The following is a 25,235-nucleotide window of genomic DNA, read 5'->3' on the forward strand; positions in this document are numbered from 1 at the left end:
CGGTTTCCTCCCAGATCAAAGCACACCGGAACTATCTAAGGGTCTGAGCGCTAACACGAAGTATTCACAACAGCAGACAAGTTGCGAGTGAATCAGCTAGGCTTTTGAAGCAGAGGAGACCCATCAAGCACGCCCCCTCCTATCAGCCAATGAGGAGGGGCGAGAGTCTCCTCTGATGTCAGCCGACCGGCCGGTCAGCTGACGCGCCTCCTCCCCGCATAAAAGGTCCTGTCTGTGCACGCGCGCACGCGGCAAAGCAATCCTATGTGCAACTGACAGACCCGTCCTCGGCGTGCTAGACGCCTGAGGCACGGATACAACGCTATACAGGTAGCTGGAGGCAGCCGCGGCGGTAGCGCTATTCACCGCTGCTGCCTCTCCAACATTTGTTACACCTTGTAAGTATTAGACTAAGGAGTCAGAGTTGAGGAGTCGGAGCAATTTTGGGGACCTGGATTCGGAGTTGTTGGTTTTATAAACTGAGGGGTAGGAGTTGGATGATTTTTGTACAGACTCCACAACCCTGTGAAAAACACATACCAGTATTTGTGTGGTTCCCAAATTACACATCAATTGTATGTACTGTATTTGTACTTGTGTTGCTGGATGTCTTAAATGTATGGTGCGAAGAACTGCTCAACCTATGGCTCCCCATTACTGTACGTACAGCGCAACAAAAGACGTTGGCTATATATAAATAAAATTATAATTATTGCTTGCTGGGCGGGCATCAGAATATTGCAGGCTGAAAGCTGATCTCCTAGCAGCCCCCACTTCCAATGAAAATACCTGTAGGGGGTGGAGGGTGATAACTCTTCAGAAAGTCTCCCTACAGTCCTCACTGCATTTTTATTTACTTTACAGTTTCCCTTGTACTCTGACATCACTGTCACTATGGTGTAAATATATTTCCATTTACCAAGAAAGCATCTAGTCCGGCCACATCTGGCACTCAGCACTTTGGAAAGACATGGCAACAACATCGTTTGATGGTGCCAATCTCCATTATATAAGTCTATGGAAGAAACGCCTGGTATAGTAAACTGTGATATAATAAAACTTCTGTTATAGTAAACATGTTTTTTGGCCCCTACATGATGCTGGCTCTAGATATAGTAAACAGTGGGCGGCGCATGCGTCATATGTCAGTATGAAACCCATGGTCTGCTGCTCTCTTCAGGCTGGTTGCAGGTGAGTTGACGCCTGATAACATTTCTAAGACAAGAAGAATGGCACCTGCACTGGATATACAGTACTGTACAAATAAGCAGCCTGGGGGAAATTGGGAATAATGTGAACGTAAACAAAAGAGAATGTAGCAATATCACTTCCACTTTGCACTCACCGATAAAATTATCATCACAGTCCTTCAACCGGGCATCTCTTCCCTTGTTAGCGATGACGCTCCTGGTAGTGTGTGGAGTGCAGTACAGGCTACTTTCACTTGTAGTTAAAAATCAGAGCGGCCTCACTTCACCCCCGGGCTTACCGCCAGAGAGGTTAAACTTGTAGTCCACCAAATGTGCAAGTGCTTGTACTGTTCCTCCAGTGGGAGGACAAAGGCATGCTGGGCAATTTCTAGAACAATTTCTGATATAGTAAACCAATTTTCCTAGTCCCTTGGAGCTTACTATGATATTATACTGTACTGTAATAGGTTACTATGGTAACCAGAGGGAAATAAAATATGAACACAAATCGCATAGTTTGCTCAGGTACAGCCATACAGCATCCACCTGTAATAAACAGACTCCTAGAGAATGGATTGCAGGAGCCACTGCGGTACGCCACCAATGTCCAGCTTGACCACATTATCTCTCTCACCTAGAGATGAATACAATCTCCAGAGAGTGTAATCATTGTTTGGTATTCCTTTCCCAAACACCTGGCATGGCAAATCCACCACTGTGAGATGCATCCCCCCAATGTGCTCAATCCACACACACATGGCAGGCTGCTTCCCGGAGCAGCACCATGGCAATTTAAAGACAGATAAACCGCCACCATAGCATAAAGTGCAGGAATTGGTCTACAGCTTAAAAGCCGCTTACATTAAAAATCATTGGCTAGACAAACATCCGTTCTATCCCAAAATGGGTAGGCACCTCTGGGCAACTAGATTTCATCCCACTGGCTCTGACACCCGTCCAGCTCCCTTCTTCTTTAGCACAGTTCTTTGAAACTGGCCACTCTCTAATGTAACCGGATGATGTCACCCATGCAGGGCTGGGGAGTCGGAGTCTGAGCAATTTTGGGTACCTGGAGTCGGAGATGGAGTTGGTGGTTTCAATAAATTAAAAAGTTGGAGTAATTTTGGGTACCTGGAGTCGGCGGTTTCATAAACTGAGTCGTCAGAGTTGGTACATTTTTTTACCGACTCCTCAGCCCTGCACACAATGATTACACCCTACACATCTTGTTTTCAGACTCATCACTTTATGTTCTCATGCTCACTTCAGGGTCACTGCAGCATTTTTGTACTTGAAGAATTTACAGAATTCATTGATGCATTTGCTTTTCTCCATTACCCTACAGACACCAAAAGTATAGAGAACTTTCACTGAGAGCAATTTAGGTACAATTTCATTCCACAGCCCCATCTTTCCACACATCTCAGATATTGGGGAAATGGCTAGGTGTGTGTGATTAACATGTGACAGACAGGAAACCCAGATCATGTAAAGTAAACTAGTTAACTACTCAGCTAAATGAACTGTTTATTTCGTAGTTGCAGAATTCTCCTAATTTCATTCTGACTGGAACAACTACAAACTAATACTTTATATCTACTAGGACAGTGGTAAAAGGTTAATCCATTGTTTTCACTAACAGTTTATGTTTTTCTTTCTTAACTCGGGCACATAGGCCTCACGTCATCTTGGCATATCATGCTGCTTACACACATAATTCGCCTGCTGCTCGGAAAGAACACCAAAGAAAAAGATCAATGTCCAATCTGAGTACACACATAGGAGGCTAAATTGGAAAAGAGCTGGGGTGCAGTTGCGTTGCCAACATGACTATATGCTCTGGCTGAGCTTACAGACAACATACATAATGACCAACTCTGCATTTGGGAGTAGGCTAGCTTCTCGGTTGCACGAGATGATCTCATGGTGAACTGCGATAAAGAATAGATCAAATATTTACGGTAAGTGTCAGGTGAAGGTTATTCAGTTTCAGATTTAAAAAAAATTGACTTTAGCCCTAGGTTAAGATGCATGCACATGTCTGATTTTACGCCCGATTGTCGTTCAAACAACAACTTGTGCACACAGACCAACAAAAAGACTGATTTGCTAATGTCAGCTAATTTACATGACATTTGACTGGTCAATGGACTGGATAGAACAATGGACCAGATCAAACGACTAGTCAAATACTATGTTTGAATGGCCATTACTTGTATAAACGACTCCCAGTTATTTGTACACACGTACGGACCGAACTGTTGTTTGAACGACAGTTGGTTCAACGGATCCGCCAAGCGGATCAGTCAAAAGTGATCGACGTACACACGTCCAACTGTTGGTCAAACTGGTTAGTACGCCAAGTCGTTCGGAAAAATCAGACGTACCTTTAATACGTCTCTGGAGCCCTGCACTAACGCAGACTCCAGAATCATTATTCCCCTATAACTTTACTGCAGAAATGGAAGCATTATTATAATGTGTTCATTCACTAGAGGAGGGTGTCATACCCTGTATGTACTATATTATATATATTATATATATATTGGTGTACTCCAATATATGAAGTACAGAACTTATGAAAATTATTCATAGACCATTAGCTATCAGATGGTTCTGGTCCCATTCTGTTTAGCGGTACCAGTTTTGCAACCATACACATTTAACATTTAAATGTAACAGCAATTGACACAATTGTAGCAAAAATAAAACAATGTTTTATTTTACATTAAAATAAACAAGAGTATGTATTGTGCATAGCAATTCAGATAATCTTTTCCATTTCTATTATCTTATTCAGGTCATTTCAACAAAGACAACAAAACATTTTAAAAGAGCTTTTCCCTGGTTGGACTCAAAACGCATTTAAAGTGGGCCTTGCACAGGACACAGGGAAAACAGAGAAATGCACCCTGTATGTATTTAGAGAGTTTAGCCTGTCTAATTCCCCCTAAACTGTAACTAATCACAAGTTGTAATTTGAGCTCTACTCTGTCACCTGACTGCCATGGCAGAGATTGCAGATAAGCTCATTTTAAAGCACAGGATGTTAATAACATGTCTGCTTCCATGAAACGCAGTCAGTAGAAACCACTGCAGATTTATTGCAGGATTTGTATCAGCTGTAACAAAGAAATGTTTTTATGTAAAGGTTATTATGCTGTTGTTTATCTTTTACAGCACAGAGGAAGTTCTGAGTTCAGGTCAGCTTTAATGCTGCCCAAGACACACCTACCACTATCCATTATTGCAGAATTCAACATCAGGAGCAAAATATTCATATTTCAAGGCATTCTAATGAACCGCATTTAAATTGGCCAACACAGCTCATCCGTTTGAACACATTAGTCATTTTAATATTGGACTTCCTGCAGCTTGGAATCCTCTGGGAACTATTCATTTAACTGTGATATGGCCAAGGTTCCTCTTCTGTGTCTGCTGATGCACATATCATTGATCTTTATTTGGCAAAGTCATAGCTTGTGCCCTGACTCACTGGCCATGCTATTACCCAAATTATCCAAAGAGTTCCGCATGGATTTTCATCTGTCTACCAGTTCAGATCACAGCCAGTGCGGGTTTTCAAATGAATTAGACCCGTTGGTGGATAAATATACAGTATTCCTTCAAATAAATATCCAAGTTTTATATCTACAAAGTAGTTTCAAAATGTTCTTAAAAAGGAGCTGTCAGCAATACTATCTCAGAAAAACACACACATATGTAGATAAATACTTGCTCTACTCACATAACATATGTATTGCACTGTCCATGTTTTGATTTTAGTGATTTTTCTATACTAGAAAAAGAGAAAATCCATCTTAACTGTGTCTATTTTGAGGCAAATCCTGATGGAATTTCCTCCCTTATTCTCCTCTGCCTGATTGTGTATGCATTGAGTGCCCTCGTCCCAGCTTTCAGGCACACCCACCCAGTTATGCAATAGAAAGTGCATTGTCTCAGCATGAGAAATATTGGCCAATCAGAGAGAAGCAGAGGCGTGGGAGGGGAAAACAGGAGGGAAACAAGCTTCAGCCAATCAGGCTGAATTAGTTAAGCCTGAGGGGAAAGTAAAGAAGCAAAAAAAAAAAAGTCAACCCAGCATGCCCTGCAACTTCCTTTGTGCGGCAGATGCACCAAATAAGAGCCACAGAAACAGGTGAATGTTGTTTTATGGATAAGAAAACGAAGAGTGATTTTTTACTTTTGGATTGCCTGATTAGCATCTTTATTACTTGTTTACCAGATAAAAATAAAGAATTTATTTTTGATTTTATGCCCGACAGTTACACTTTAATTTCAATAGAACTGCTCACTGACATTAGTCGTGACTCAGTCATGGAGCAAAAGGCTTTTGCACTACATTTTATCACAGTGTTTGTAGAAAGGAGGGGTGCTATTGTTTTTACTAATAATCTATTTTGGAAGCGTGGAGTGCATTACCTTCCAGTTGAGCATACGGCTGGGCCATGGCATTTAGGAATCTAAAACGTACTCCATTGGAGTTGACCCATTTACTGCTAGCTGTGCCGCTGCAAGCTGCCAACAGCACGGTGTTATACGTAACTAAAGCTACGTTCCCAGTGGTGCATTGCAGTGCGACATAAGAACTGCTTTGTAATGCAGCTTGCCACAATGCTCTACGTATGCGATGTACATAGTGCTACAGGTGCATTGTGGTATAACGGCATGAGGAATCATAATGCATTGCATGCAGTGCATTACCACAAAACAGGTGCGTTAACAGTGAAGCATACTTTTCATTGACTGTATACAGGGATCGCGCTGGCCACTGTGAACCTAGCCTAAAGCAAGTCTTGAGCACAATGATTTCCACCTTGAACAAAAATCTTCACAATAAACATGTAAAAAGTCTTCAGCGCATGATATCCTTTAACAAAATCTGGTTCAGTTTTATAGAACAGGTATACTGTAAACAGGAAAGGAGATATAAATTAGGACACCTAGGCTATTGAAAGAATTGATATGTCACAGCTAGACAAAAATCTCTCTGCACTCAACAGAATAAATATTGTTTTGGGAATTATTTGTATTATGGTGTATATTTTTCCAATAGTGATAACATCTTCAGCAGTAATTCACAAAGTCTATAGTCCTGTCCCTAAAGGTGGCCATACACTGGCCCGATTCCCGGCCGTTTCGACAGCAGATTCGATCCTGGGATCGAATCTGCTGCCAATCGTTCGCGGTAAACGCCGCCGACGATCCGATTTCCTCCCGAAATCGGATCGGTCCGTCGATCGCGCCGTGCGGGAAATTACCCTCGATCGCCCGCGGTTAAGTGCGCGTCGCTAGCGGCGGCCGATCCGATGAAAAATACATTACCTGATGCGGGCTCCCGGGCGTCTTCTCTGCATCTTCTCAGCGCTGCACCCGCTCCATCCCGGCGCTTCCTGGGTCACTGCAGTGACCCAGGAAGTTCAAATAGAGGGCGCTCTATTTGAACTTCCTGGTCACGGAGTGACACAGGAAGCGCCGGGATGGAGCGGGTGCAGCGCTGAGAAGATGCAGAGAAGATGCCCGGGAGCCCGCATCAGGTAATGTATACGGGGGGGGGGGGGGGGGGGGACAGGCGGCAGGAGCAGCTGAACAGATTGTGATCGGTTTCAGGCTGAAATCGATTCACAATCTGTTTGCAGTAAAGGCAGCCATACGATCCCTATCTGATCAGATTCGATCAGATAGGGATCTGTCAGCTGGTCGATCTGATGGCACATCGACCAGTGTATGGCTGCCTTAAGTGTCCCTTCAAGGAGATCACAATCTAATCTCTGCCATAGTTATCTGTTCCCATTGTAGTCAAAAGTTTTGCACACATGCTAGATGGTTCTCAGCCAAGGGGGCTGGTCAGAATTGCCTCTGCCAAGAATCTAGTATGTGTACAGTGGACCCCATCCCCCTCGATGTGGTGGCACATGATCAACTTGGCTGATGGTCTCAGCTGAGTACATGCCAGGGGCATTGTTCTTCTATTCACTATTCCTGCTTTGTTGTGCACTGCACCATCACCACCCTCCATAGCAATAGAATAGGTCACTGGCCTGGAAGCTAGTGACCTGTCCGTACATCATTGGACCTCAAACTGCAGCCTAAAGGAGTCCTGGCCCCCGCAGGAGACAGAAATGTAATGCATATACGAGGCTTAGAGCTTCAAATTAATTTTCAGTACATTATTCGAAAGTGGGAGGTAACCGGACTGCTAAGGTGATATGCATACATACTCCATGTAGATATTGTCCTATGAGAGTGCTATGAACCACACTAAATAGAGGCCTCGACCTCAGACCTGGAGCTCTGCTTGACTGCTTCCTGCTATCAATCAATGAAATGGTGAATGAGTTGACCATTTTGGCAGTTGAGATGCCCTGACAAATCTGTAGATTGCAAGAAAGAATGAGGCACAGTTCCAAGTCCTAAAGTCTCTAGTGTAGGCCTGACCTTTGTGTTTTGTTCAAGATAAGACCTTGAAGATTAACTAATGCAGTTCCACTTTATCTTTCTGAACCATTAATGCTGGGAATACACCATGTGCTTGATTCACAAAGCGGTGCTAACTGTTAGCACGCCTGTAAAAACCACCTTAGCACGTCTAAACGAGCTTTTCGTGCGCAAAACTTTATGCGCGTAAAAAACTTCACTCCGCGCGAAGTGCCCATTAAAGCCTATGGGACTTAGCAAAGTCCTATGCGCGCGGTACTTAGCGAGTGATCTGATTGAGAAATCCGGTGCTAACCTACTTAGCACCCTGGTTAGCACGTCTAAAGACTTTAGACGTGCTAAGTAGGTTAGCACCGCTTTGTGAATCAAGCCCCATGAGTTTTCCTGGCAGATAGATGGCTCGATAAGTAATTTCCGACAGGTCTGATCTGATTGTGATCATTTTTCTGATTGGATTTCTCATAGAAGTGAATAAAAATCAGAAAATCGATGGGAAAAACGATCAGGGCTCGTTCCCACTATCGCGAATCCGCATGCGTCCAATGCATGCGGATTCGCACATGTAATGCAAGTGGATGGGCCTGTTTCCACTGTAGCGTTGTTGAGGTGCGTTTTTTTCAGCGGTAAAAAAACGCACAAAAGAGCAAACGAATTCGTCTGCGAGTGGAATGCATGCGAATTGCTGCTAATGTATTTAATAGTAAAAACGCATGCGTTCGTTACATGCGTTTTTACCCGCGATTTCGCGTGCGATTTCGCACCTTTTTCAATTTTATTTTGCCCTGGCAGTGTCATGATTAATTTCGCATGGCACCCTGCCATGCGAAATCGCAGGTAAAAACGCATGTGGAAACGCATCCGCATGCGTTTTTACAAGCGTCGGAATGCCGGCGAAATCGCGTCGCAACAGTGGAAACAAGCCCTCAGACAGTAAATCTGTTGAAAAAAACTCATTGTGTATTCCCAGCATGTTTCCAAGAACATTTGCCCATCTACTCTCTTACACTTTCACGTGGTAAATATTGCATATAAGCTATCTGAAAGAATAAATACCTATATTTCCTCCCAAAACTCTAGTGATATGACTGGTCGCTATTGCAGACATGTATATCTATTATAGGAATATCTAGCACACAGCTGGATGTACTCTTCATCTCTTTCAGACTACTTGGTGATCGTTCCATCCTTATCCACCAGGATGGGCAGGAGACCTGCTCTCTTCACAAGTTCCTCTCTTCACACCTATTCAGTAGGAGACCTTGGGCAAGTCTACCTAACACTGCTACTGCCTATAGAGCATGTCCTAGTGGCTGCAGCTCTGGCACTTTGAGTCCACCAGAAGAAAGGCACAATATAAATATTCTGTGTTTGTTTGTACACTAGCTGTGCATGTACTCACACCCTGCCTGTAAGTGCATATCCCCTGTCAACAAAGTGCTGCCATTATATGAGGTCACGTATTGTAAAAAAAAATAATAATAATAATAATAATAACATTCACAAATAATGTGCACACCCAGAATAATGGCTAAAAACTAGATGGCAAACAGAAGTAGCCCACAAGGTTTAGAGGTCCTACACTTCCTTGGTAGAGGTTAACAGAGTGGGACAGCCAGCAGAGTTCCCATGTTGTTGCATTTACCATGCCAAATAAAGCAGTAAATTGGTAGGTTATTCAGTAAAGCTAATAGCACAACAGAAGCTCAAGAGGCAGGGCAAACTGCATGCATTGCGGATATCAGGGCTCTGGAATGAGCCTGGCCTTACCCTGGCTCTGGCAATTGCCTTTATAGTGACATAACTAACATGTTATATTGGAGGAGTTATGTGTATTCACTGGTTTAATGAGAATTTGAGCTACAGTTTATTTAAATTTTACTTTGTAACTAAAATTGACCATACACAATACAGTTGATCTTCTTAACATCTATATAGCGGAGGACAAGCTGATAACACAATTTTGGTCAAGCAGTTCCCTCAGTAACTGACCTCTAGAGATGGCTCGAACCTCCGATTTTAGGTTCGCGAACCTCGAACGTGAACTTCCGCAAAAGTTCAGTTTGTGCAAACTTTCGCGAACCGCAATGGACTTCAATGGGGAGGCAAACTTTGAAAACTAGGTACATTTATGCTGGCCACAAAAGTGATGGAAAAGACGTTTCAAGGGGTCTAACACCTGTAGGGGGGCATAGCAGTGTGGGGGGGGGGAATGGCAGAGTGGGATACATGCCAAATGTCCCGGGGAAAAAAAAAAATCAGATTTGATGCACAGCATCGTTTTAAGGGCAGAAATCACATTGCATGCTAAATTGGAGGCCTAAAGTGCTTTAAAACATCTTGCATGTGTATACATCAATCAGGTAGTGTAATTAGTGTACTGCTTCACACTGACACACCAAACTCACTGTGTAATGCACCGCAAATGGCTGTTTGTGTAGTGACGGCCATGGTGGACTGGTGCGCACCATGGCCAGAGTGCAGGCGATAGCGGTTTTCAAGCCCATATGGTCGCTGGGCTGAGGTAGCTCAATGACAGGGCAACAATGACTGTCCAGCTGATCGAATTTGCTCTGTCCACAATGAAGCAACGACCATATTATCTTGGGTGTGTGCCCCCCCCCCCCCCCCCCGAGACACTCCTATAGCCGGCGGTCATTGCTTCATTGTGATACGCAAGCCCCTTCACCGCGGCAAGGTAACGATGACAAAGCACGGAGGGGAATTGACACATGTAGTTGCAGCCGCAGTGCAGCCAGAAAAATTAGGCAGGCATGTACACACCAGAAAAATTATTATAGTGGCCGCTGCTAGCAGTAGCCTTCAAAATTCAAGAATCCACCTGGAGTCCTGGACCCTGTTGGTGGTGGCGAAGAATGCAGTCACACGGCGTGCAGGCAGAGATGCTGTGTGGGGACTGACAGTATTTGGGCAGGCCTGACCGTGCTTTGCAGACCAGGCATCCGTGGTCAGATGGACCCTTGACCCAACGCTGTGTGCCACTTGCCTTTCAACATCACGGTACAGTTTGGGTATCGGCTTTTTTGATAAATAATTGCAGCCTGGTATCTTCCACTGTGGTGTGTGGCTTTGCTTTTGTGTGCTGCTTTTCCTCAGGTGGTCATCCCATTGCAGTTTGTGCTTTGTAATCATGTGCCTTCGTAAGGTAGTTGTCCCTACGCGGGTCTTGGTCTTTCCATGGCTCAATTTTTGGTGGCAGAGAGTACAGATGGCATTGCTCTCATCTGAGGCAGACACAAAAAAATTTCCACACCGCTGAGCCCTGGGATGATGCCACCTTGGTGATGGCTGCCGAAGGAGTGTTAAGTGGGGTGCCAGAATCAGAGCAGGAGGAGGAAGATATGTCACGCTTCCGTGCGGAAGCTGAGGAAGATGGTGTTCTGTGTTAAATAGTCAACTACGTCCTGACAATATTGGGGGTTGATGGCACATGCCTTCTTCTGAACACTGTACTTTGGTCGAGGGGCGCACAAAATCACGACAGCGTGACCTCGAACACACCTGCCTGGTGGCCTGCCTCCGGCTCTGCCTCTTGTTTTGTCCATATTGGGGGGGATGAAGTGAAAGGTATGCACTGACTTGACTAATACAATGTGCGGTTACACAGGTGCAGTGAACAGGTTGCAGTGTCTCCTGGTACAACAATGTGCGATTACACAGGTGCAGTGAACAGGTTGCAGTGACTGCTGGTACAACAATGTGCGGTTACACAGGTGCAGTGAACAAGTTGCTGTGACTGCTGGTACAAAAATGTGCGGTTACACAGGTGCAGTTAGCAGGTATGCACGGACTGGTATATAAAACAGCGTGCAGTCACACAGGTGCAGTGAACAGGTATGCTGGGATTGGTATTACAAATGTGCACCTGTCACACACACGGGTACTGTGAACAGGTAGTCACTGAATGTGCTGGGCCGGTCAGTGGCACAGTAGGAATTACCAAAGGGCCAAGAGCCAGCTGCAACTGACTGACAGGGCTGTATATGCAACAAGTGTCTGTGGGACACACACAAAAAAATAAAAAAATAATAGATCACAAGAACATTAGCCCTCAAAAGAGCTGTTGAGTGTTGCTTTTTAGCAATATGTATCAGCAAGGAGCAAGCTAACAAGCCTAACAAGAGCCTAACTAAGCTTTCCCTATGTCTCTCTGCAGCAACTCTCCCTTCTCTAATTACTGCAGCCACATGAGTGAGTGAAATGGCTGACGCTGCCTGCCTTTTATAAGGGGGCGGGGGGGGGACTCCAGGAGGGAGTGTAGCCTCATTGCTGACTGTGATGTAGAGGTTCAAAGTTGAGCCTAATGATGTAGTATATTTGGCGGGTCGAACTCGAAGTATTCGGCCCCCTTGAAGTTTTCCACATTTTGTCATATTACTGCCACAAACCTGAATCAATTTTATTGGAATTCCACATGAAAGACCAACACAAAGTGCTGTACACATGAGAAGTGGAACGAAAATCATACACGATTCCAAACATTTTTTACAAATAAATAACTGCAAAGTGGTGTGTGCATAATTATTCGGCCCCCTTTGATCTGAGTGCAGTCAGTTGCCTATAGACATTGCCTGATGAGTGCTAATGACTAAATAGAGAGCACCTGTGTGTAATCTAATGTCAGTACAAATACAGCTGCTCTGTGAGGGCCTCAGAGGTCGTCTAAGAGAATATAGGGAGCTGTTCACAAACGCTGTCCATCTAATCTGACTGAGCTGGAGCTGTTTTGCAAAAAAGAATGGGCAAGGATTTCAGTCTCTAGATGTGCAAAGCTGGTAGAGACACACCCTAAGGGCTCGTTCCCACTATCGCGGATCTGCATGCGTCCAACGCATGCAGATCCGCACATGTAATGCAAGTGGATGGGCCTGTTTCCACTGTAGCGTTGTTGAGGTGCGTTTTTTTCAGCGGTAAAAAAACGCACAAAAGAGCCAACGATTTCGCCTGCGTCGGGAATCCGTGCGAATCGCCGCTAATGTATTTAATAGTAAAAACGCATGCGTTTGTTACATGCGTTTTTACCCGCGATTTCGCACCTTTTTCAATTTTATTTAGCCCTGGCAGTGTCATGGTTAATTTCGCATGGCACCCTGCCATGCGAAATCGCATGCGAAATCGCGGGTAAAACCGCATGCGGAAACGCATCCGCATGCGTTTTTACAAGCGTCGGAATGCGGCCGAAATCGCGTCGCAACAGTGGGAACGAGCCCTAAAAGACTGGCAGCTGTAATTGCAGCAAAAGGTGGTTCTACAAAGTATTGACTCAGGGGGCTGAATAATTATGTACACCCCACTTTGCAGTTATTGATTTGTAAAAAAGGTTTGGAATCATGTAGGATTTTCGATCCACTTCTTACATGTACACCACTTTGTATTGGTCTTTCATGTGGAATTCCAATAAAATTGATGCATGTTTGTGGCAGTAATGTGACAAAATGTGGAAAACTTCAAGGGGGCCGAATACTTTTGCAACCCACTGTAGTTCACAAACCACTGAAGTTTGTGTGTTCGCATTCGAATGCGAACCGTTCGGGCCATCTCTACCGACCACACCTTTGGTATTTGGCAATATATCGGCTAGTGTGGGTATAGCCACTATCCCAAATAGATCAGAACAGGTGCAAATAAACATTTTAAACTTACAACAAAGTCACAGAGCAAAACATCAACAAATCAGCACCCCCTTATTCCTCAGTCACCTAAGCAACACTAAATTGTCCCTCAAGAGTTTAAAAAAATGGGAAATGACAGATTTGGTAATCACTGCTGTAGACTTCCAAGAAATGCACAGGTGCATTAGCAAGCTTCTTCAATGTTTAAAAAGAGACTATCAATATTTATGACCTTTTATGTACATATGGAATGAAATGAATAAATTATTGGAGGTAATGGGAGTTCGTGCAAAAGGAAAAACAGCTACCAGCGGAGAAAAGTATGTTAGTCAGACATTACTCTGAGCCACAAAGCAAGTCCCCGAGCTGAAGATTTATAGAATTCATTACACGCTTTATTTAAAAATATGCTGTATGTAGCTTGACAGCAATTTAGCTAGAAAAACTAATAAAATGTTGCTTAAAAAAACAGTCTAAGAAGAATATACACGAAAACATCTGACTGTCATGATTTAAAGCCCAGGAGAAGACTTCCACATTCAGCAAGTGACTGTTACTCAGCATTAAACAGAGATGGAGGCCGATTTATGAAGCTGGGGGATTGCAGTTTGTTATTCCTCAGTATGGTGAGGTCATATGCGCCTGTCAGGTAAAGGCAAGTACCTGTGATGCACAGGATACATGCCTGGCTCCAAGTGACAAACAGGCAAAAGTGCTCACGCATGTACATTTCCGTACTCCTGTCAAGCCACTGCAGTGCATGCTGGGCAGCCCTGCTGCATAATCCATCAAATACACCCTTGCATTCAGAATGTGTTCTAATCTTACATTAAAGTCTAGAAATTAAATCTGTATACTCCGGGTCTACCAAAAGGAATCACTCTCCGTGTTCTCCCATGGCTCTTTTAGCCGATGCTCCACCCAGCTAATTTTGGTGAGAACCTGGCTGTCATCGGCTCTCTTCCTCCTTTGCTGTAAGCAGAGTTGAGCCGGCCCGCCATTCCCGTCACACCCCACCTGGCTAATTTTTCATGCCACCCGGGTAGAAAAAAAAATTCTGGGGAGAACACAGACTCTCCAAAGTTACTTCTAAAGTGCTATTGGACTCGGTTCCCACTTGCTGCAAAAACATACCCATTGCCCAAGTGGATGCGTTGCTCATAGCCACCTACGGTGCTAATGCATCCAAACCAGATGCGAATGCAATGAGAAAACGGAGGGAAGACTGCACTGTCCACTCCACTCAGTGCTGAACGGACCAGTCCCAAGTGGGAACCAAACCTCAGTGTAAATACAAACAGAATCACACACATAGGCCACTTGTGAGATTACAATTAAAGAGGTATGCAAATCTCATTAGTTGCCTTTGTAAACAAGGTCTAAAGTGTCTGTCTTATAAACTACCTGTTTATATAAATGGTCACCATTAACATATTATGGTCCCATCCAATGGTCCATCAAACTTACTCCTGAGCTCACTGTGTATTGTCAGCACAAGCCGAATCAACAGTTTATGTGGCCCAATTAAAACTATTGGGCTTTCTTAACATGTAACGCTCAGGAAGTGTTCAGACTCATCCATGAGAATTCCGTATACATTTTTTTATATTTATTTTTTTTTAAGGGTTTTATAATTTGATATTTTCCTTGGCAATTTTTTTTTTTTTTTTTTGATACGTGATTGTTTGCACTGCAATCTTTCTGTGCTTACTAATTAAGTTAATTTATATGAGAAATGTATTCAATTGATCTCAAAATTGCAATTTTCATGAAACAAATCCAAGATTTCTGCATTTTACAATACATGTGAAAAGCACACGGAAATAAGCATCACTACACTGCACTTTAAAAACCACAGAAAAATCCCCAAAATGCACTAAAAATAAAAAATACACTAGCCAAATGCGAGGTCAGTGAAATAGATTTGCAATGAATGCAAAAACTCAATTTCGCACGATACACATGAATTCAAATGTGTGAAAGCCCCTACAGCATAAACCATACATAGTAATTCGTTTCTGAAGCTTAGGGTGAACAGCTACAGGAATCTGTGATTGGCTGAAACTGAGCACATTGTTTAACATCCTAATTCTTTAAACAAAACACCACATTGGAAAGATGTCACCATAGCCACCAATACCATTCGAACCACCAATCAAATTCAATGACACCTGGAATAAGAGCTGAATCTACCAGATGATTCAACAAACATAGCTAGTAGCATACAATTAAATACGGAAACAACGATACTGCAGATATTTCATACCCTTCACTGCCTGAACAATATATGCATGAAGCTTATTAGGAATAACTACGTAGTTGTAAATTTTCAGTCCGCTGTGCCCAATTACTTTTTGTCAGCATGAAAACCAAGAGGCTATAAAAATGTTAGTACAACACGCTATGTGGCAGTATAAAACACTTGGCCTAGTTCCCTCTGGCTAAAGTTTACAGAAAGCAAAGAGCAATGAGTGAGCACTACACTCTATTTCTAGATGGCTTAGAAAGAAACATTAATAATGCATAAGGAGTTTTTTCTCTTCCATCATAAATTATGCTGCGGAGCACTGGTTTTGTCAGAGGTAAAAATAGAGCAGGCCCAGCTAGGAATTTATCCCTTCCACTTGCTTGAATGTTTAAGTCATACTTCAGAGGTGATTTCAGGTAATGAGGTGACTGCTTGCTGTCTAAAATCTGAGTTCTGAAGCACTGAGCAATTTACTGCTGTAAGACACATTCACTTTGGGGTATCCTACAAGGCCCTGACAATAAAATACCAATTACAGTTAAAATAATTTCCACTAAAATAAAAAATGGCCTAGGCTTACTCATATTATAAAATAGTTTTACCAAAACAGTAACAGCCTGTAATTGCATGATTTCATGATTACGTCACAGCACAACTGCAGTAGAATTCAATTTATCGACTATTTTTTATTTATATAGGGCCAATATCTTCTGCAGTGCTGTACAGTGTAGTTCGAGGCATCTCTAAAGTTGGTGCATGTTCATATTGTAAGGGCCCGTTTCCACTAGAGCGAATCCGCATGCGTTCTCTGCATGCGGATTCGCATAACCAATACAAGTGGATGGCCCTGTTTTCACTTGTCAGTTTTTTCCTGCGTTTTTCTGTGCAGGATTTTTCTGCACGGTAGGGCCTGCAGAATTCGCCTGCGTGAGGAATGCAGGCGATTCGCAGGCTGTGTATTTAATAGGGAAAACGCACATGCGTTTTTTGCCGCGATTTCGCGTGCGAATTAACATGAAAACTAATGTAAATTGAACCAGGCAGTGACATGGTTAAATTCGCATATACCCTGCCTATGCGAAATCGCATGCGAAATCGCGGCAAAAACGCACGTAGAATCGCATCCGCATGCGATTTCGTCAGCGGTGGAATCCCTGCGATTCGCACCGCACTAGTGGAAACGGGCCCTTAATTACAGCACAATAAGAAACAATAGGAGGAGGTCCCTGACCTCGTGAGTTTACAACCTAGATGGTAGTGGGGTGGAAACAATAGGGAAGGTAACACAGTGGATGGGGCTGTGAACTTTCAACGCTACCTATAGTAGAATATAGGCCTGTCTGAATAGGTGCGTTTTCAGAGTACGTTCGAAAGTTTCCAGGCTCGGAGCATTATTTATTTATTTTATTTATTTAAGTATTTATATAGCGCCGACATATTACACAGCGATGTACAGAGTATATTGTCTTGTCACTAACTGTCCCTCAGAGGGGCTCACAATCTTGTCCCTACCATAGTCTATGTATCGTGTAGTGCATGTATCATAGTCTAGGGTCAATTTACGGGGAAGCCAGTTAACTTATCTGTATGTTTTTGGGATGTGGGAGGAAACCGGAGTGCCTGGTGGAAACCTACGCAGACACAGGGAGAACATACAAACTCCTAGGAGATATTGACATGGCTGGTATTTGAACCGGGGACCCAGCACTGCAAGGCACAAACAAAAAGCCACAAGCTGCTGATATGTGGCAGCTGAGCAAGTTCTGAGTTAATTCTCTGCTCTACCCTGCTCATGAGCTTACCCAACAGTGCTAGCCAACGCTACACATGTAATATTTTAACTGATTACAACATTTTAAAGTGGACCTAAACTTGCGCACAGGACACAAGAAAAACAGAGAAATGCGCCCTGTATGTATTTAGAGAGTTTAACCTGTCTAATTACCCCTCGTCTGTGATTAAGCACAAGTTGTAATTTGATCCCTCAGCTGTGTCGGCTGGCTGCCATGGCAGAGAGCTAATTGTAAACACAGGATGTTAACAATATGTCTGCTTTCATGAAAGCAGGAACTAGACACACTGCAGATTTATTGCAGAATTTGTATCAGCTGTAACAAAGTAATGTTTTATTTTAAAGGTTATGCTGTTGCTTATATTTTAAAGCAGAGAGGAAGTTCCGAGTTCAGGTCCACTTTAAGAGTTATTTTTAGTAATTAAATCTATGGATAAAAATGTAACTCCATTGGAGTGTGTTTTTCAGCTTAAATACACAAGTATGTCAGAAAAATTATTTCTATACATCCCAAAAATATTACAAGATCTGCTTGCTATCTTGTAAGCTTAAAGAAATAAAGCTGGCCACAAAACAACTTTGCCTATGACAACATTTCATTACAAAAAGTGACAGTTCCAAAGCCTATGCTTGGAAACATGTTATTAGCTAGAATTCCCAATGAAAGTTATCTCAGTGTTCAGTGATGAAAGGTTATAGATGCTAAATTATTTATAAGCGGCTAAAAAGAAAGATGCTATATACCAATTTCCCCTGGGATCAGTGGGACAGGATACAAACACTACCAGAACAGAAATTGCTTGCATGTTAGTCAGCAGTCTCTGGTCTAATGAGAAGAGAATCCTCCAAACACTTATGACATCTTTGGATGTAATCATTATTTTAAGCAGTGTTATCAGCAATGTGCAACTTCCTGACAAAGATCACAGTGACAGGAACAGCATTGTACCAACAACAAGACTCTAATGACCTCTACACATTCCAATAATAGTAAACAATAGTAGTAATGAATTTAACAGGACTCCCAACCAAAGACATATTCTGAAAGACAACTATTTAAATACTTCTTTACCGGAAAGCGGGTCATTGCACAACAAAGTTCTTGCTCACAGGCCTTTTTCATAAAAGTTATGACTTTTTTGCCAGCAATATGGTTTACTAGTTTTTGGAGTGGAAGATTTAATAAGATCAGTTAGAGAAACTTTAGCAAAAAGGGAAAACGTATAGATCAATAGACTGCAAAGTGAGAAGTTAAAAAATAGGAGAGATATCAAGAAACGATTGATAATCACCATCTAATTTGTTCATATTGTTTGATCAACAATTAGCCTGCACGCAATCATCTTTACTACTGGCAGACATGGAAAAAACAGACATCACCAACTGCCATCCATAACTACACCCACTAACAATGCGATAGGTTAAAAAGGTTTTGTTTTTTTTATAGACATACATATGCACAGAGGGAGATAATGGTTGCTTGATAGTTAAAAACAGCCATTATTTCCCACAATGCAACAAGGCTCACAGACAGCAAACTGTCAGGACATCACACTGTGGGAGAAGTTTCACCACAATATCAGCCATACAAGACCCCCCTGATGATCTGTTTAAGAAATAGTAAAACCTTCTCATGTGAAAGAAGGTATCAGCATCTGACTGGGATGAAGTTCAATTCTTGGTTACAGTTCCTCTTTAAAGATAGGGTTAACTGTTTCTGAAAATTAGTATAAGGGTCATTGTAAGGACAGCTGGAAAGTTATTGTTCATTCTAAATATAAGCTGAAGGTTACTGTGTGGCACAACTTTATTTTTTACAACAATCTTCAAAATGTTACATATTTTTCTGATACAAAAACAAATAATTTCCTTTACTTTATAGTGGAATTATACTCCAAAAACTAAAATGTACTACTAACTACTCTTAGTTACATAAAAGAACATTGGAAAGCGTTCCCAAATATTCCCTGTTTATTTTCCCTGCAGAAAGCAATAGAAGCTTGCTTATTTCTGGTCATCAGCAAAGGCAAGAATCTCCCTATGCTCATGTCTTCACTCTGCCCCCCCCTCACTCTGCTGAACAGACATCACCCTGGCAAGAGCTGAGGCACTTGAGGAAGAGGGGGGCAGAGTGAAAACACTTTCTTAAAAACATTTTTCTCTTTCTGGGCACTGGCAAGAGTTTTTCACATGGTGGCTACATAAGCAAGAACTAAAATAAATTGAACGTATTTAATAACACTGCAAGGACAGTAAGGGATCCTAAATGCTCAGAAAACATACAGCAGTCAGAAAAGTGAGAATTATTTAGAAGTTTCCTCCAACTGTTTATAACATTTCCCAACTTCCTCCTTTAGTCTCCAGCATTTCCTAATGCTTTCCAGTAATTTATCCTCACAAAATATCCGCATGAGCTTTAAATGCCAGCTGTGACATGAGGATGGCTCTGCAATTACCACAGAGACACGACTGAAGTGTATTTGGGCAGCATTATTTTCTTATGTAACCATCTGTGCTATTAACTCTGCTAAAAGGAGCAGTTCAACATAAAATACATGGTACAGAGACATTTCTAACAAGCACTTGTCCTTACAAGCAGAACAGCTCTCCTGCTGAATGTCTTCTAAAATGTGTTTATTTTCTTTTAATTGCCTCAGAAGAACCCAGGGTTCTCTTTCTGCAGAGATAATGCCAGATGCAAGTTTTTTTTTTCTAAATTGCATGGTTACTTGTGGACAACAATGTTGTACATTGTGTAGAAAGTGCATTTTTACTGGTCTGAAAGCCCTCATAACTTACAAGCTTACAGTGCTTTACATATAAGAGGTGACATGAAGGGATTGTACCATCATTACCTGCGTTGGGACCATGCAATGTATATTCTACACACTTATGGCATCCTAATGCTGATACGGTGTAGAATCTACTCCACCCACTTTTCACTCTCCCGCCACAATTGTATGCACCTGATGGGGGAGATTCAGCTGTAATTCAACAGCTGACATCTCCCCACACAGATCAGGAGCCATGGCAAGTGTTTCCTGATAACGGTGAGCGCCGCTGCTCATAGTTATCCCAACAAGGCAGGAGCTGTAGCAGAGGAGGCTCTCACATCTCCTGGTTACCGCAATATGCAGCACAGTCCTCCGGCATCACACTGCCTCTAGTGTCGGCATTGTGTAGTGTTGACGTCATCAAGCCGGTGCCTGGTACTTAAGACGGAGTAGTAGGCTGGATGCCGATCAGATAGGAGGGGAGAGCTGGAACTAGGGAAGGTGAGTACTTACCCACATGCTGATTTGGAGCTTTGCGGAAGCCACTAACCACTGGGGGTGATGGGGCGGCACTGACAGCCTGGGGAAGAAATGGGGGTCTCTGACCACCAGTGGGAGTAACTGGGCACCACTGACCACCAGAGGGAGCAATTGGAGGGGGGCACTGACAAACCGGGGGAGAAATTGGGGGAGCCACTGACACCAGGGGAGCTATTTGGGGGCCAATGACCACCAGAGACGCTATAGGGGAACACTGGTTTACCAAGGAACAATAACTGACCACTAAACCCCCAGAACAACTATAGGGGACCACTAGAGCACTAAGGAAGCTCTGGGGGACCAGTGAACACTAACGCAACTATAGGGGACAACCAGGGAAGAATATGGTGGACCATTAGACTATCAAGGATGCATATTGGTGGCTAATAGACCACTAGGGAAACATAAGGGGAACCACTATTCTACCAGGGAGATCTGGATTGCAGGTAGTGATGGGGATGCAGTAAAAATTTACAGTAAAATATACTGTTTAACAACTTTTAAGACCACACCCTCTACATGACATTATTAACCCCCATTAGCCCTTTCTATGTAGTTTTTACTATTAAAAACACTTTATTAATTTGTTTTAGTTCAAGTCAAAAATACACACTGTAGCAAAAATCCACCATTATTTTAAAATAAAATATCCCCACAAATTGTGACAGGAACACAATTTAGGTTTTGCTCAGCCAAATAAAATGTGCTTTTTTATCTATAGTTGCACTTTTTAATTTTAAAACTATAATGGGTAGAAATTGACAAAATTTATTTTTCAGGGTTTTGTTTGCTTTAAAAAAGGCATATAAAATGATTCTTGGGAGAAAATATTTCCTAAAGAAAAACCCACTTTGCTTGACCATCTGTTGACCACGGTTAGTCTCTCTGCTACCTGATCATCTGTTGCCACCTACTATTGGCTTGACTATTCTGCTAACAAAACACACACCTGATTTAAATATCTAAACACAGATTAGCCTTGAAATATGAAAAATAAAAATAAAAAAAAACTTAACTTTTAAATAAAGATGAAAGATAAAAACGTAGTAGCTCTGCTAACACATTCTAGTTTGGTGACAAAACAGTGGAAGATGATACTAATGAGTTGGAATATCATCAGCTAACATTGCAAGGGATAACTTCACTCCTCTCACTGCATTGATATATACAAAATACATCCCCTACATAAACATACCTACATGTTTCCACCCCTCTATAAATGGGGCCTTCGTCAGTGGTACAAAAACTGCTAAACGTACAAGGTACAAGGTGCTAAAGTGCATTAAAAACAGTACACTGTAATTTATCACATCAAATAACATAGCATGTTGGCAAAGCAGCACCCCATTGACTTTTCTACTAACAGAGTGCCAAGGCCAATGGATTGCAATTCCTTACAATGCAATTCTTTATGTATCTTCACAACTGTGGAGCCAGATCACTTTAAGCACCATCAGTCAATATCCACTATGACAGAGGCATGTATGAATGTAAATGAACATGCCCCCCACCCCCCATACAGAATTAATCACCCACTGGTGTGGACTCAGGGCGTCTTAAAGCCTGTAGGGAACATGGACTCCCCACTCCTTTAATCGAATCAATGCAAGTGGCTCCACCAATAGTAGACCTCAGAAAGAGTAGACGTCCCGGATAGTGTAAATCCATAGGTAAAAGGTAGAAAGAAGTATCCGGGCACCAACAGCAGCAGTAATGCTAGTACACCTTTAATACATCCCCAAACCTCTTGACATACAGGTAAAGCCTCAGAGGCTTTACCTGTATGTCAAGCGGTTTGGGGATGTATTAAAGGTGTACTAGCATTACTGCTGCTGTTGGTGCCCGGATACTTCTTTCTACCTTTTACCTATGGATGTTGGTCTACTGATCCGGAGGCACGACTAGAGTCACCTGCTACCCCCTATATGTCTGCAGTCTGCTGTCATCTTGTGCCAATCAACCTCTACTTCTAGTTAATAGTGTAAATCCACTTTTATTAGGAGTGCACAACTTGCAATAAACAAATAAAAACACTCTTGTTTATTGCAAAGGACCCTATGGTTAATTACATTCATACATGTTTATCTGTCATAGCAGAAATTGACTGATGGTGCTTAAAGGGGTTCTTTCGCGAAAAAAGTAGGCAGTTAAAAAATGTGACAGATGACAGGTTTTGAGCCAGTCCATCTTTTTAAGGGGGATTCTCAGGGCTTTCTTTGTTTTCAACAGCATTTCCTGAACAGCAGTTTAACTGCCAAAATAGCAAGATACCAGCCGGCCTCCCTAATCACTTGCACACTACTATGTCAGTTAGATTTTGCAACTGTTGTTAAGGAAATGCTGTTGAAAACAAAGAAAGCCCTGAGAATCCCCCTTAAAAAGATGGACTGGCCCAAAACCTGTCATCTGTCACATTTTTTGACTGCCTACTTTTTTCGCGAAAGAACCCCTTTAAAGGGATCTGACACCACTGTTGTGAAGTTACATAAAATCTGTGAAGATAGGGAATATAAATCAATAATAATAATAATAATAATAATAATAATAATAATAATAATAATAATAAAGAACTACATGTATAAGGACATTTTGCTTTATGTTCTTTATCTGGTCTACATATTCGATATCATTTTTATGAGCACAATCCATTGGCCCTGGCTCCCTGTTGACATTTTATTCTAGGGATAGCACCCTGAGAATTGATTGCAATCCGCTGCATGGGTTGGTGTGATGCCACTAAGCTGCTATCACCAACCCTGCTTGAGTCTTTGTCCCCTTACTTTTAGTGCGCATACCCATTTTGTTTGTGTGCAGGAAGTTTTGTTTTGTACTGGTTTTGGTTTCTTTTTTTTTTTGACTACTGTATTCTGCTGCCTGATCATCTGTTAACTACTTGAAGACCGCCTCACGCCAATGGGCGTGATCGCGGCGGCAGCCCCAGGACCGCCTAACGCCAATTGGCGGCAAGTCCTGGAGCTGCAGTTTGGCAGGGAACGGCCGCGTCTGTTAAGCCCCATACAACTTTTGTTGTGAAACAAGTTGAAACAACTAAAAATGTGTTTGCTATTATTCAAACAGCTGATAAGACTGATAAGAAGGCTATCCAACTGTTGGATTGACTTCTTATTAGTCTTATCAGCTTTTTGAACATTCGCAAAATACTTTTTTTTTGTTGTTTCAACTTGTTTCACAACAAAAGTGTGCTGCATAAAAGACTGCTGTTGAGCGTGTGAATGTGGCTTAACAGACAAGTTTGGCAGATAGTTGGACAGATAGTTATTAGGTGTGTATGAACTTTAAGGGACAAAATAAGAGGTGAGTCCGATCGCCATACTTCTTAGCTGGGCTGTGCAGGAGGCTGAAAAGCCTGCACAGCCCAGTGCTGCAAATAACAGCCTGGTCTTTAGGGGGGTTTAACACTGCGGTCATCAAGTAGTTAAGATTCATACACACCTACCAACTATCTGTCCAACTATCTGCCAAACTTCTCTGTTAAGCCCCATTTACACGCTCAACAGCAGTCTTTTATGCAGCACAATTGTCAAACAGCTTTTACTGTGAATCAAGTTGAAACAGCTAAAAAAAGTATTCTGCTATTGTTCAAAAAGCTGGTAAGACTGATAAGAAGTCACTTTAACTGTAGCTAAATACTTTTTTTAGTTGTTTCAATTTGTTCCACAACAAAAGTTGTATGGGGCTTAACAGACAAGTTTGGCACATAGTTGGACAGATAGTTGGTAGGTGTGTAGAAACCTTTAGCGACCATTGCCTTTCTGACTACTCTATTATCAGAACATCTGTTCCCAATCACCGCCCATCTGACTTCTCTAATGTTTGATCATTTTTTTTTCTAACTACTGCCTGCCTGATCTTCTGAATCAAATAAACTCTCATCAGATTGCCTTGAAGAGTCACCAGCACAGGAAGACAATACTGGCCTTATGGGCCATTTCTCCTCTGTCACCAACCTCATAAGGAAAGGAACCTGAGCTGTAAGGGAGGTCAAAATTAAGTAAATGAACTGATGTACTCAACCAACATTAACTCTTGTGATGATGCCAGTCTTGGATTCCCTGTCTGTACAGTTAATCTTCCAACTTTGTCGATCAAGCATCATCAGACCTGCCATTTACTGCAGCCATCACAGCCTACCTGAAAATCCACCGGCCCCAGCTTATGTTGGTGTGTTTCCTCTCTCTCGTGTAGCCATGCCTGTAAATTTATCAAGAGTTCACGCTCACATCTTGATGTGGCAACTTAATTTTGCTTTTTAACCAGGAACTTTATATACAGTATCATTTCTCTTCCTCAAAGGAAACCACATCATGGACACCCAAGCTTCTTGAACAGTATATCCTCTGCCGAGTTCCACAGTTTCTTCTTTCAATGCCATGCCTCAAGTGTTTGATTACCCACAGAGGTCTGATTGCACAGAAGCCATGTTGCAATCTCTCTTACAAGATACAAGGCCAGTAGAGGACTTTATGGCAGATTTTTCTTGTGACATAGCCTAGAATGACTCTGCCTCTAAGTATAAGTTCCCCAAAGCATTAAAGGACAAACTAAAACACACAAACGTTCCTGATTCTTTGGAAGACCTCA

The 25,235-nt window shown here is 42.3% G+C and overlaps 1 protein-coding gene across 16 annotated transcripts in view; it reads right to left on the reverse strand.

Moving 5' to 3' along the window:
- Positions 1 to 25,235, reverse strand: part of TNIK (TRAF2 and NCK interacting kinase) — a 458,011-nt gene that overhangs the window by 366,558 nt on the left and 66,218 nt on the right. The window lies entirely within an intron of this gene.

This window comes from Hyperolius riggenbachi, chromosome 4 (genome assembly GCF_040937935.1).
Source record: "Hyperolius riggenbachi isolate aHypRig1 chromosome 4, aHypRig1.pri, whole genome shotgun sequence".
In the NCBI taxonomy this organism is placed as follows: domain Eukaryota; kingdom Metazoa; phylum Chordata; class Amphibia; order Anura; family Hyperoliidae; genus Hyperolius; species Hyperolius riggenbachi.